The sequence below is a fragment of the Helianthus annuus genome, chromosome 2 (genome assembly GCF_002127325.2).
Source record: "Helianthus annuus cultivar XRQ/B chromosome 2, HanXRQr2.0-SUNRISE, whole genome shotgun sequence".
Classification (NCBI taxonomy): Eukaryota; Viridiplantae; Streptophyta; class Magnoliopsida; order Asterales; family Asteraceae; genus Helianthus; species Helianthus annuus.
Window position 1 is genome coordinate 170017106 of NC_035434.2, and position 13611 is coordinate 170030716.

The following is a 13611-nucleotide window of genomic DNA, read 5'->3' on the forward strand; positions in this document are numbered from 1 at the left end:
GTTACGGTACTCTTTTTTTTTGTAAAGCAACTTTCAATAAAACACAACGGCCTATCTCCAAGACGGAGATAGCCACAAGCCACAAACAATTACATTACGTTAAAATCAAAAGTACGCCAACCCTCCCATGACACCTCAAGACCCTTGCGTCTACTATTAAACCAAAGAAAACTAAGGGCCTTCACATCCGCAATCACTTGAACGATGGACACATTCGTCTCCCTAAACACTTTCTCGTTTCTAGCCTTCCAAATGCGTCATAACGTAATCACCAAAATACCACGAATGACTTCTTTCTTAGGCTGCGAGTACCCCGAATGCTCCGCGATCACATGGATGTCATGAACCAAAAACAAAAAAATTGGTGGAATCCGGCACCACCTAGCGATACCACACCAAACACCATTTGAGTACAAACACTCGGCAACAATGTGATCAATCGTCTCTTCCGAACCTACACATAAAATACAACATGCAGTATCAACGTGTATGTTTCGTCTTCGAAGAACATCTACCGTAGGCAACCGATTTAATCCAGCTCTCCATAAGAAAAGGTTACATTTTGCCGGAAGCCATTTCACCCAATTATCCTTAGCATTCAGCTCCGATAGACTTGCATCAGTAACCCATTTTTTCGCATCCTAGACTGACACATACTACAGCGAATTGTTGTTCCATTCCCAGGAATCTGGAAACATTTGAAGCTCCGTTGCAGCAGCTAGCCTAACGCACTCTATTAACTCCGAAGACTCTTGATCCGAAGCTGGATATGTCTTCCAATCCCAAGCCATAATACCCGTTCTCCCATCAAAATTTACTCTGTCCGCCACGACACACCACTTGTTTCTTTCAAGACGGAACAAAGCCGGAAACATAGTCTTTAGCGGAACCCGACTTATCCAAGGATCGATCCAGAATCTAATCTCCTTTCCATTACCCACACGCCCTTGAAGTTGATCTAACCTAATCTTTTTATATGATGATTAACATGGTGGCGTGTTTCCATAACTAGTACCTTGCTTTAAGTAAATGCTATGGTTATTGCAATGCATTTTTGGCAAGATATTTATTTTCGTATTATAATTTATAAGTTCTCAATTCCCAAGCATATAGTATTTTTTTCTAGACACTTAAACAAATTGAAGGATCTTTGTATTATATATATATATATATGGAACCCATTAAGTCTAACTACCTTTCAAATGAATCTCTACCATTGGATCTTGCTAAAATCAAATCCTGACCATTTAAACTCAATTTTTCAACTGCTATTATGGCAGTTCCAGGCAGTTTTGGGCAGTTCTGTACGCTCCCCTAATTTTCCGGCCCATCTTCCCACTAAACACTGTTGCTACAAAACTGGGACGTGGGCAGAATGCAGTTGACGACCTCTCTTATATAATATAAACCCTTGCAACCAAATATCCACCTCCATACATCCTTCTGTTTGTTTGCAGTACAATTCGCCTGTAACCTCCGTATACAACCAACAGTTATCGCCCAATATCTGATTGATAATCAAGAAATATGGCGATGTCGAGGGCGAGCTCTTGCTTTGCACACCCTTATCGTTTCTTCACCGTTGTTGCTTATGCGGGATTTGGTGCTCCCCCAATTCGTCACCCAAAGGGTCACCTCCAAATTCTCAATCGAAGTCGCTTAGTTACGTTACGCCCTTTGTGAGCAGGTTTAATACTCATTCCCTTTAAATTGCTTAATTAGGTCTGGGTTTGAAATTGTGCTTGCGATTTGTTTCAGACAGTTGGGATTTTTGTTATTTTGGGTTATAAGAACGAGATCAAAGTGTGGTTTATATTGTTTTCGTTTCACCATTTGATGTGAAATGGTAGATCAAGTGTACGATTGTGCTTGCATTAGTTATTATCTCTAATTTTTATGTTACAAACCCATCTTATGGGAATTGGTTTTCTCGATGCCTTTATTTACTTGCGAATTTGTCTGAAACCCTAGCTCCATCATCAGAAAGGAAGTTCAAGAAGATGAAGACCTTCAATTATCAATGGCAGTTGCTCTACTCTTCTTCTCCTTCCTTCTCAGGTATTTCTCATTACCCCAATTAATGTAATTTAGTTTTGCAGTTCTTTCATGCCAACATTTTGATTCATGAGATTTTGATAAAATGCTATAAAATTGATGCTCAGGGTTAATATTTTTTCAATTCTTTGAAAATTAGGGTTTATCCTGCTATAATATAAACGAGATTGATTCATTTTGGCCTACATTATCGTCTTGAGTCTCTTGACTTTAATCGTCTTTATCACTGTCGGACTGGATTCTGATAACCAGTAGTCATTGTCGAAGAACAAGGGCACCAATTGAGGCCGACTTTGTATCACCTCTGCCAAGAGTATTAACGTTCACCACACATGTCTCACCAGTTGATGTCGGCGCCATCTTGTGTTTGTTTGTAACTAGCAATTGACCGCTTCTTCAAGAGCTTGCCAAGCACGGGGTATATTTCTTCCATTTCTTTTTGTCACTCATATTTTATTTCTTTTCTTATGGATATCCAAGAATGAACACTATGTAGTTGTATGAAACACATAATTTATATTTCACCATGTCTCCTGTAGGGCTATCAACTACTTATAACTAACTGAGCGAATTATTTGTATGTCTACGGAAACTTTTGGGAAAATCACATACCAGGTTCTAGCAAATGATTGAGTGCAGTTTGTGTATTTGTTCTACAATCTGATTACAAAAAACTATCCAATACCATGACCATCAGTTCTTAAATTTTCATAATTCTAATGTTGTTGATATTAAAGTATATTGATATATTCTCACATTTCTGGTGCAGGCCTGCCATTAAGATTGCTAATGAATTGAATTCTCTATACTTACTTGCTAACTATATTGAGGTTAATTTTTTCGGTTGTTACTTTGCCTATTATTTTGTAGATATATGTTGAGTTCAACATTTATATTTAGGATTTGTAGTCTCTGCATTTAAAATACAAATGTAATGTTCCTCTGCTGTTGATGAATCATGTAAGTACACAAAATGAGCCAACCATGGTCAGGTATCTTTCATGTGAAGTTAAACATTACACATTTATCTTTATTTTGTTGCAGGCGCTAATTGATTATATTAAAAGTGTCTTTGACATCAATGTTCACTGAGAACATTACACACGCTGAACGGGTTCGGGTCAGTTTCAGGTTGAACCCGCGAACCCGTTTAGGTTAACGAGTCGGGTTCGGGTCAACCTGGTCGGGTTAGCGGGTTGATCCATTTAACACATTTATATTATATTTTTATACAATATGTTTTGTGTCATAAATTAAATTAAATGGGGTATGTTTTTATTCCATAATTATTACTTAAAAAGAGAAACTAATATAAGATTTTGTAATTTAAATATAACTGTGTTACATACATTTGTGTTTTTTAATTAAAATTTAATTTTAATATAGTTATTTCAGAAAATAAAATAAAAAAAAATTCGGGTTAAACAGGTTGTGTTCGGGACTTCGGGTTAACCCGCGAAATTTCAGGGTCGTGTTCGGGGTCATATGAATGATACGATTTTTGGGTTCGGGTTCGTGTAAAATTTTCGGGTTCGGGTCGGGTTAAACCCGCTAACCGGCAAACCCGACCCATTTAGCACCCCTAATTGAAGGTTTGAACCATTCCTTATTAATATTCTTTTAGCCCAATCTTCTGAGGCTCTCAAATTGGCAATATGGACAGGCATGCGGGCTGAGTGACAGCTCCAATCAAGCCCGGGTCAAAACATATCATACTAGGTCAGATTGGGTTGACACAACCTATTTTTGTCTTGACTTCTTAATAATTAACTTGCTGAATCTAAGTAAAGAGGTTATACTATTTCAAATAATAGTCAAAGCTTTTGAATAAAATGATTTTGAAAAATTAACATATTAAAAATACACTTTGGCCGACTTTCGAACTGCTGAACCATTTTTTTCTATATGACCCGTTAATGACAAAGTAAATCTGAATTATCTTTTTCTAAGTAACCGGAAGAAATTGCTACCCTTTCCTCAAATATATCTTCACTCTTATTTTTGGCAGGCAGTTCATTCAGGTGCATATATTGAGTCTGCAATAACAAAATGCATGGGCGATAAATCATCTTCGGGTTTTTATCCTCAGTAATGTCAATTCTTTCTTTAATTCCATTATTTCTATTCAACTCACTAAGTTCTATACAGGAACTCCTTCAATGTATTCTGTCATAATATATGTGCAAAATGTGGACAGATAGAAGCGTCCGTTGACAATGATATTGTTCTTTGTGATGGTTTGTGTGAAGTTGATACCGTCAATTTTGTTTGGATCTACCTCTATTGAAAGCGCAAGGTAGTATATCAATGTTGACCCATTCACCTTTTAATGGGTTGATTTAGCTTTTTGTCTAACGTGTCAAATGTGTCTATATTATTGTGGTTCAGATTTTACTTTTGAATCCAGACGATCTTGGTTATATGAACAATGAAGTAGCATCAACATAAGATAAGGGCTTGATATGCCTGGAGATAAACAAGAGTTACCAGATTTGCATATGACCCCATAACTGCAAAGAGAAATGTTGAGAGACTAGAGTACAAAACACTGTATGAGGTGAGTTTTCACCTTTATAAAGTTTGGTTGAGTTGGGTTGGGTTGGGTTGTATTTGATCTTAATCAGTCCAATTTAAAAGATTAAAACTAGCTCAAACGTATTGAGTAAAAGAAAAGCTCAAATGGGCTGAAAGTGGCATCAGAAATGGGAAATGGGGAGACACAGTGGCAGATCTAGGGGGTTCCTAGGTTCCCAGGAACCCCCTCGGTTTGGAAAAAAAGTAGTGGAAACCTTGGATGATTTAGGATAAATTAGTGAGAATCTACCAAAAGGATACCCCTGGAAAATCCGCCACTAGGGAGGCAACAACAACATGGGGTTGAGATGGTTTTTCAATCACAATCAAGCTTCTTCGAGTTCTATTACCGGAGGGAAACGTGAAAAACCCGACAATGGATGGGAATTATTCCCTATGAACTACAAGCATCAACAACCACCATGGCAATAGAGGTTTGTCTATTCATATTGATATGGCTTCCTGTTTATCAGAATTATTCATGTAGATTAGGATAAACTTTTAGTTGGTAGAATTCAAATAAAAAACTTCTGAGTGTGGGGTGGCAAAAGGGGGCAACAGGTGTGATCTTATTCATGAGTTTAATTGGGAAGAGAAAGTAGTTTTTTACAGTGATTTATATACTAATTTCCCTTCTTTTAGAACTTTCTTCTCATAGAGTTGTAACTAAATAATTTCTTCACCATATGTAATATCAAAGAAATTTAGAGAAAGACCGCATAAAATGGGGTTGGGTGTTATAAATGTATTTTTATAACATTACCTAACCATGTTTATCCTCAAGTCTGGGGCCGTATTCGACTCTAGATAGGTTTGCGGATCCAAGACCTTGAGAAACTTAAAAGTCACGTTGGGGTAGGGATTGGGATTGGTCCAGGTCACCTGTTTGATAAACTGGGTTGGTGAACTCTTGAAACCGACCAAACTAACTTAAAGAAATTCGGCGTGTTAACAGGTCTATTAAATGATTACACTAAACTGTACCAATCTTTTATAGTGAACTTATGTTAATGAGTTGTACTTTGAGCACGAATAAAACGGTTTTTATTTTGAATGCAATTCAATATAGTGATGAAATTATGGTATTAAAGCATCCGACCAGCGGGCGGGTGTATCATCTGTCTCTCTATTTTACTTCTTTGTTTTTATAGGTTTGTTCATGTTGTCTCTCTATTTTACTTCTTTGTTTTTATAGGTTCGTTCATGTTGTTACTATACAATACATCAACGTAACCCGTCCACCGGACGGGTATTCAAGCCTGCAAAACTTATGCAAAAAAGGAAATATATGAGTTAGCAACTAATGCATCAACTTATCAAGAATTATTGATGATGCTTTGTCCTTAAGCTGATATTTAGAGAGGTTACTTAATATGAAAGAAGAGGCCTTCTTTGTGGTATGTAATATTCGTCGTGGTTAATAATATTCGTTGCTTGTAGTTAACTATTGTTGAAACTAATTGTTTCCCATATGATGTGGTCTTGCATTTAACAGTTGGGGAAACATAAAGATACGGTTCAATTGTGAGGCGAAATCTAGATTCATTCGAAAAGAAGTTTGCAACTGACTCAAAGTTTTGGAGGTGGAACCTGATGTAAAAATCTTACTTTCCCCTGGATAGGCTTGAGATAGCTCTTAACTTCATTGAGAACATGAGCAGTTGAGATCTACTCCAAACAAATAATGCACATTATTTTATTTTTATAGTTCTTTCAAAGACTATCGGTTGACTTTATCAAAAAAGAACTTCTTTGTAGTCAAGTATCATGCGTGTTAGTCTTTTTTAATCAATCCATCTTTATGCCCCTTGTCTACCATACATGACTATTACTTAACCTTTTCATTTTAAGGAGTGCGTAACCATTTCACGTTTCAATGGTTCACCAGTTACTTTTTTCATTTTGTTGTGGTTTTTTTAGTGTAATCTGTCAAGTATGTACTCATAAGTTTAATGTATGATACTATTATTTTAAACAAATACTGATTTCTAGAAATTTTAATTGAAGATATTAGTTATTTACCATAGTAAAAATGAAAAAAAAAACATGCAATTAGGCTTGACATCATACGTGCAGATGATGAAAGCTCTACAAAAGCTTGTGCCTAATACCTATAAGGTCAGAATTTAAAATAAGTGTTTTAGTAGCCAATGATCCACTTAAAAGCTCAATGTAATCTGAAACTTGCTTTTTTTCTTTAGACTTATTATTATACACGTGTAAACTCATTTGATGACTTCATATTATAATTAATCTACATAAATTTGGCAGAGAATCTACAAAATGGAGGAAGGTGGTGTATATGGTTATCCAAACAAGACTTATTGAGGAGTAGAAATAATGCTGTCTTCAAAGGAATCCAGTCTAATATAGGAAGCATAAAGGAAGAAATACGAGTTTTGGGGTATCTTTGGTGTAAAAATCGGTCTAAAGCCGTTGTTGGTCTTACATGGGAAAATTGGTGTAATTTTTTTATTAAAATTTATAAGCAAATAATCTTTTCGTTTAGAATTCAAAGGAAAAAAATGTGTTCATAGATTCATTCACGTTTTTAGTTTTTACTATGTAATAAATCAACGTAACCCGTCCACCGGACGGGTATTAAACTAGTTATATAGGTGCTTAAGAAGTTGATCTAACCTAATCTAAGTCCATCCACCTTAGGATAACTTAGAACTCATGTTAAACAAACTTCGAACAACCAGTAGGATGTCTTTCTTTGGGCAAAATTCTAAGCAAAATACCTTTCTGCCCATATGACCTCATATGTAATAATCGTTCACCAACTTCTAATCAAAATAAATTACAACTGCATCATTTCAGTATGTCTGCTTTCCATTTTCAAATGAATCTTCCTTAATCTTCTCTTTCATCAATTTGAATGGTCATTTACCAAAATACCTTTCACACGCCTCTCGTGTGTAAAGGAATTTAACTATAAGTTGGATGGAGTTAGTGTGGTGCATCAAAACCGAATATAAAATATAAAACCTTGGTATTAAAAGTGCAAGACATTTGTATTTTGTAAATAATAACAATAACCACTAAACCACAGGAACCAAAACCGTAATTTACTCAACTTTCTATATATATTTCTCTATTAGGGGATGTGTAGTGGGCGGCATGGCATGGGGCGGTATGCCTCTTCGCGCCGGCATAGCGCCAGCACACCGCCACGGAGGGCGCCATCGATCGAAAAAATGGAGGAGGCGCGATGGTGATGGCGCCGTTATTGTTGTTAAATCCCAACATTCCACCAATCAGAAACAATCAATTTTTTTTATATTAATTAATAAAGTTGAAAATTATTAAATAGGTAATGATGGGTAAGGGCTTTATGACTACGGGCTTTAGGGTTATAACGCCCCATAAAGCCCCCGTGTGACGTGGCATGACACGTGTCGCATAACGCCCCACAAGGGGCTTTATGACTACTGATGACGGGGGTAGCTCAAACCTTAATAAACTGATTAGAGACACAACAGCTTAAAAGGTTAAAAGGTTAAAAGGTTCGAAAATGTTCCAACGGTCATGAACAGTAAAAAGGACAAGCACAGTGTCTGGTCACATCAACACTTAACGTGTGAAACCTCCTGCCCAGCTGCAACCAGACCATGTGGGAGAGCACACCCTTTTGTCCGCAGGTCCAAACCCTTCAACCCCCAAAATGGGCAAACCCCTCACTGCAAGCACAGATTCACTAGTCACGGGTTTCTCCTTTGAGAAACACCTTCCCCTATAAAATGCAGGCCATTTCACCATACAAAACACCTCAGGATCAGCAGATATCACCCTAACTCTCTGATTCTCCTTCTCCCTCTTGAGAACTAGCTTCATGCTTGCTTCTCTTCTTCACACTAAATAATTCATCTTCTCCAACGATCGCTTTCTGGGTTGATTTCTAATCAGCTCAAGATCTAAGGAGGATAAAAACAATACTAGTGAACCTCTCTCCACGTCTTGCAAACGTGGGGGGACCCCACGACCTGCGTTAGGCTAATCTAACCCCTGAACCCTTTTACCCAGAGATATCGCTACAGGCCTTGGTCTTGTATTTGTTGCATCAACAAGTTGGCGCCCACCGTGGGGCTACGCCGCTAACTTTATCTTAAAGACCAGTTGTGTAGCTCCATTTTATCTTTACATCATGTCTGAAAGCGAGTCTCTCGGTCAGGTAAATCAGGTGCCTAACAACACCGATTTAACACCAAATTCGGGTCGGATCTCACCGGTCTTATCTACACCTCTTTCTACTCCCGAAAGTACTCCAACGGGATATGTTCCCAGAGTTCACTTCTTTTCAAACACAAACCCATCTCGGTCAGGGGTTGCACCTACTAAAATCGATGTAATGCATACACCGGAACGCATAGATCTAACACCCGAGTGACTAGCTAGAAATTTCTTACAACTGAGATTTCTTCTCAACTATCATGTGAGCTTAGAAAGGGAAAAAAGGGTGAGAATAAGACTAAATTATGAGGAGTCTAAACCCTCATTATCACCTGGCCATCCATCTCTTCCTTTTAGCAGCTCACGTTCAGCCACATCTTACCTTGAAGCTGGTCCTAGTGTGACAGACCAACCACTCAAGCCTTTAAGGTTTTGGGAGGCCAAGTCCAACCGTTTTTCCCTTATTCACCTCCCAACCCGTTACAACCGGTGCACCTATAGGGCGTAAAACCACTCTTGATCAATTATGGTACGTCACCAACTTCAAGTGTTCTCCCTCCCATTGCTACTTCGTGAAAACAAGCCATGGCCACCCTGCCTTCGGCTCGTGGTATGGTCATGAACACATTCATGGGAATGCCTTATACAGTAAGCCTTTAAGGCTTTAACCTTTTGACACAGATGATGACATCTTTCATGAGTACCATCAGAAAGCCTTTAAGGCTTTAACCTTATACCCTAGCTGATGACACGGATGATGGAAAAAATTTCCTTTACAGCACGTGAAAAGTGGATGATGACACAGAAAGCCTTCAAGGCTTTGACCTTAATTTCATCAACCAAGTGCCAACCACTCACCAGGGTACCTCAAGCGGTTACCCAGCTTCAAGGGTAGTAGAAGACCTCTCAAAACCCTACAAGCCTAACAAACTTGTCTTGCTTCTCCCAACAAATCGTTGATTACAAGTTTCAAACCCAGATAAAGATGCCATCACGGTACTAAAGACTACCTCCAAATCTTCGCCGGGATTGCAAGAATTGAAAAATGACCCAACTCCGAATGTTGTCTCATGTTCATGCAAACCCTTGAAGGGTTTTCACGCATATGGTTCAATGACCTTCCTGGATGAAGCGTTCAGACCTTTGACGATCTTAGCAAAAGTTCCCTATAACAACAGAGGCATGTCAATGACGCCACGATAATCTTCCAGACCAAACAACGTGATGATGAACGTCTCAGAGACTTCATCGAAAGTTACAAGAAGAAAGATTTAACTTACGCCAATGAAAAGGTTAAGGTTGCAAGGTTCATGAATGCTAAATTCCAAATATTTCACAAGATACTTCAATAAATGTCTGCCCAAAACCCTTGAAGAAACACTTGAAAGGGCTGAAGGCCACATTCGAGGAGAATAAGCTGTAGACATCAAAGAACAAAATAAAAGACTCTTAACTGGAGCTTCTGGTATGGCTCTTATGACAAACGGTTCAAAGGTTCGGATTCCAGAAGGCCTGAAGGCCGGAACCCTCCAAGCCAAGAAAAAACCATAAACTTTACAGCCTTAACCAAGGCTACATAAGAGATCTTGGCAACCGAAGGGGTAGAACACAGCTTCTGCCCTCCTCAACCTTTGCCAAAAAACAAAAGATTGGAATAATCAAGCCAGTATTGTGAGTTTCACGAATAGAAAGGTCACCATACCAATAATTGCTTCCAACCCAAAAAGAGGATCGAAAAAGCCGTCAACTCCGAACTTGCTCACTTGGTTAAAGGGGTCAAGGACAAAATGGTTGAAGAATAAAAGTAGGAAGTGAACATGGTCGACCTTGAAAACAAAGCTTTAACCCTCTCAGCTGATGAAAAGCTTGAAACGCTTTAACCCTCTCAACGATAAAGAGCGTTCAAAGCTTCAACAGTCTGAATCCTCCAAAATCATGCTTGAGAAATGCTTTAACCCTCTCAGCTGATGAAAAGCTTGAAACGCTTTAACCCTCTCAGCGACGATGAGCGTTCAAAGCTTCAACAGCCTGAATCCTCCATCGAAGGTATCGCAGACATACCTACCAAGCCGTTAGGCCAAATAACCCCTTCCAACTATGATATCATCATAGGAAGGCCAGGGCAAGGTGTGTTCGGAATGGCAGTTGTAGTTGGTCAAGGCATTGTGAAGTTTCCCATTGAAAAAGGGATAGCAACCCTTCAACCTACCCAAGAAGCTTTTGTGGTTGAAGGGGAAAGCTCAAGAAAGGACGAAGACGATGAACAAGGGTTGAACATAAACCCAAAATATCCTCAACAGGGGATAAGGGTAAACACTAACCTTTACAATGAAATCCTCTCATACCTTGAAAAGCTGCTCTTGCACTATGTATTTGCTTGATGCCCCGAAGATATGACCGGCATCCCTCATAGCATTGTTGAAACATAATGTAACACCTCGAATTTTTGTCCAATGATGTGTTAACACGTGTCATTTGATTACACGTGGCATCTATAATAAATAAAGGACTAATTTTGACAAACCTTGAAAGTATGTAAATTCGAGGGTTATAAATGTCAACAAGGGTAAATATACTGTATAGTAACCCTAAATAATGCTTGTACCTTCAAACGAATAAATCATAAATCGTACGGAAGCGAAACACGGAAGAAAGTGAGAGATTACGAACTACAGGGGTTAACTGTGTCAACATGTTTAATTATACCTCTGAGTGACCCTTTAACGTTCCCAAGGCTTCGTAACAGTATTATACACTCACTAGAATATAATGCATAAATTCCGCGAAGTTCCGTCTTAAAACGAGAGAGTTATACTCAAATTCGTATGAGAAGGGTTAAAAGCGTCAACAGTGAAAGTTAAGGATTTCCAAATAATTAATAAACTAGCCGGGGACTTAATAATGCGGGTAAATAACACGAGGCCCCTATCGGTAAATAACCGAGGGCCAAACCACAAAGTTACCCCTTCAAACCCGAAAGGTCAGGTAAATCATTACGAAAGATTTCGTTATTAATTACCAGGATTTCGTAATCATGACAAAAGATTTTAAAAATCTGAAAAAACAAACCTCTCGCGACCCGCGTGAAGTTTAAGCTTAAGTTGAGGCGGGCCGCGAGCCACCTCAATTACGCGTCTGATTTCTTAAACTCAGGCGACCCGCGTAAAAGTGCATGGGAACTCCCATGCGGGTCGCGTGAGACGCCCAGATGCAGAAAGTTGGTGTTTTCTTGACTTTTGGGCATTATGAACGATCAATCTCCAATAAATGAGGCATGGGCGCCCCCTACTCGACCCATAGCCCTCTGGGACACCTACCCATCATCTCTGGACTGTTGTAGGTATTTGTAATGATCATAGATGCTTGGCATTGGCTATAAATAGCCACATTATGCACATAACATTCACAACACCAAAAACACACATCTCTGGTCATTGCAAGAGCCCTCAAGTCCTCTTCTCTGCTCTATAATCAGCTCTCAACTTCTGTAAGTTGCCTAGATCATTTATAATTCAGTTTATGCTTAGTAAATAGCTAGAAAACAAACCGTCGTAAATACGGTTTGACTTTTAATTAAATCCATGATGGTTCTGTCTTATGACGAATTAAAGGTGGTTATAAGTTGGTATCAATGAGGGTAATAAACCCCTAAAAGGGTTCCCCCTGATCACCACTCTAACTATGTCAAATATCGAGTCAAACGTGCGGTTAAAAAGTCAACAGAAAGCTATTTTAGCGATTTATGCATAATCTGTAATGTATATGTTATGAAACCTGTTTTGACACTTATAAAACGTGATATTAAGTATATAAACTTGCTTACGCTCGTTTGAATCGATCATTTGCTATATTGACCCGGTTCGGAGCCGAATGTCGCAAAAGTTTGACTTTTGCTTTGACTTCAGTTCTGACCCGTTTTAGTGAGGTATAGATATGCCTTAGGACTCTCTTAGGACCAGGTCACATGTTGGTATAAACCTCTGTGATCGGTTCATGAGTTATCCGAGTCTTTTGCGCATTTCCGTCATTCGCCTAAAAGTTGACCGTAATGGCCTTTTGAAATTAAAACGAGTATTTCGGACACGTGATGTAACACCCCAAATTTCGTATGACATAATATAATGATTTAATCGCAGTATTTGACGGAAAGAAATGGTAAACATAGATTTTTACCATTAGTAAAGTCTTATAAATTTTAGTAAATCTAAAATTCTTAGGTATGCATGAAGGTTTGCTAGATTAGTATGTAGAAATGGGGGAAGATGACATGTTATGAATAAATGAGGGGTTGAAAATGAAAAATGTGTTATTAAAACATATATAAAAAATGCCCAGGGAATGGAAGTGGGTGTGTGTGCGATCGTGAGGAGAGACCAGGGGAAACCTTCCCCTCAAAACCCTAACACCTCTCAAATCATCAAATTAAGAAGGAAATTGAAGGTCAATCGGATGCATGTGATCAATTCCTTAGTCATCTAAGGGTTTCCCATCATGGGGTAAGTCGGATTATGTGATTTGATGCTAGTTAATGATAAGGGTTTTGATTAATCTATGAAGTAGTATGAAATTGAACTTGTTTATGAGTTAGAATCATCATGTAGAACATGGATTATGCATGGTTTGGGTTAATTTGATGTTTTGGGGTGAAACCCACTTGTAGTAGTAGAGATGATGATATGGATGATTATACATGTTCAATACTTGTGTGATGTTGATATTGGATGTTGTATGTAATGAGTAATTGTTAGATAATGGCATAAAAGTTATATGATTCTAGTTGAAATTGATGATCTATGTTATGAACTAGGA

General features: G+C 38.3%; 1 long non-coding RNA gene across 4 annotated transcripts; it reads left to right on the forward strand.

Annotated features, from left to right (window-relative positions):
- Positions 1-1343: 1343 nt before the first annotated feature.
- Positions 1344-6435, forward strand: LOC110921647. 4 transcript variants are annotated; one of them, XR_002582529.2, is made up of 9 exons: positions 1344-1687; positions 1972-2058; positions 2195-2473; positions 2595-3774; positions 4064-4143; positions 4253-4351; positions 4444-5063; positions 5825-6026; positions 6125-6435. It is a non-coding gene; the product is annotated as an uncharacterized LOC110921647 (long non-coding RNA). The 4 variants fall into 4 exon arrangements; XR_004884179.1 differs by having other exon boundaries at positions 4064-4130; positions 4204-4351; XR_004884178.1 differs by having other exon boundaries at positions 2595-2670; positions 2825-3774; positions 4064-4351.
- The last annotated feature ends 7176 nt before the right edge of the window (positions 6436-13611 follow it).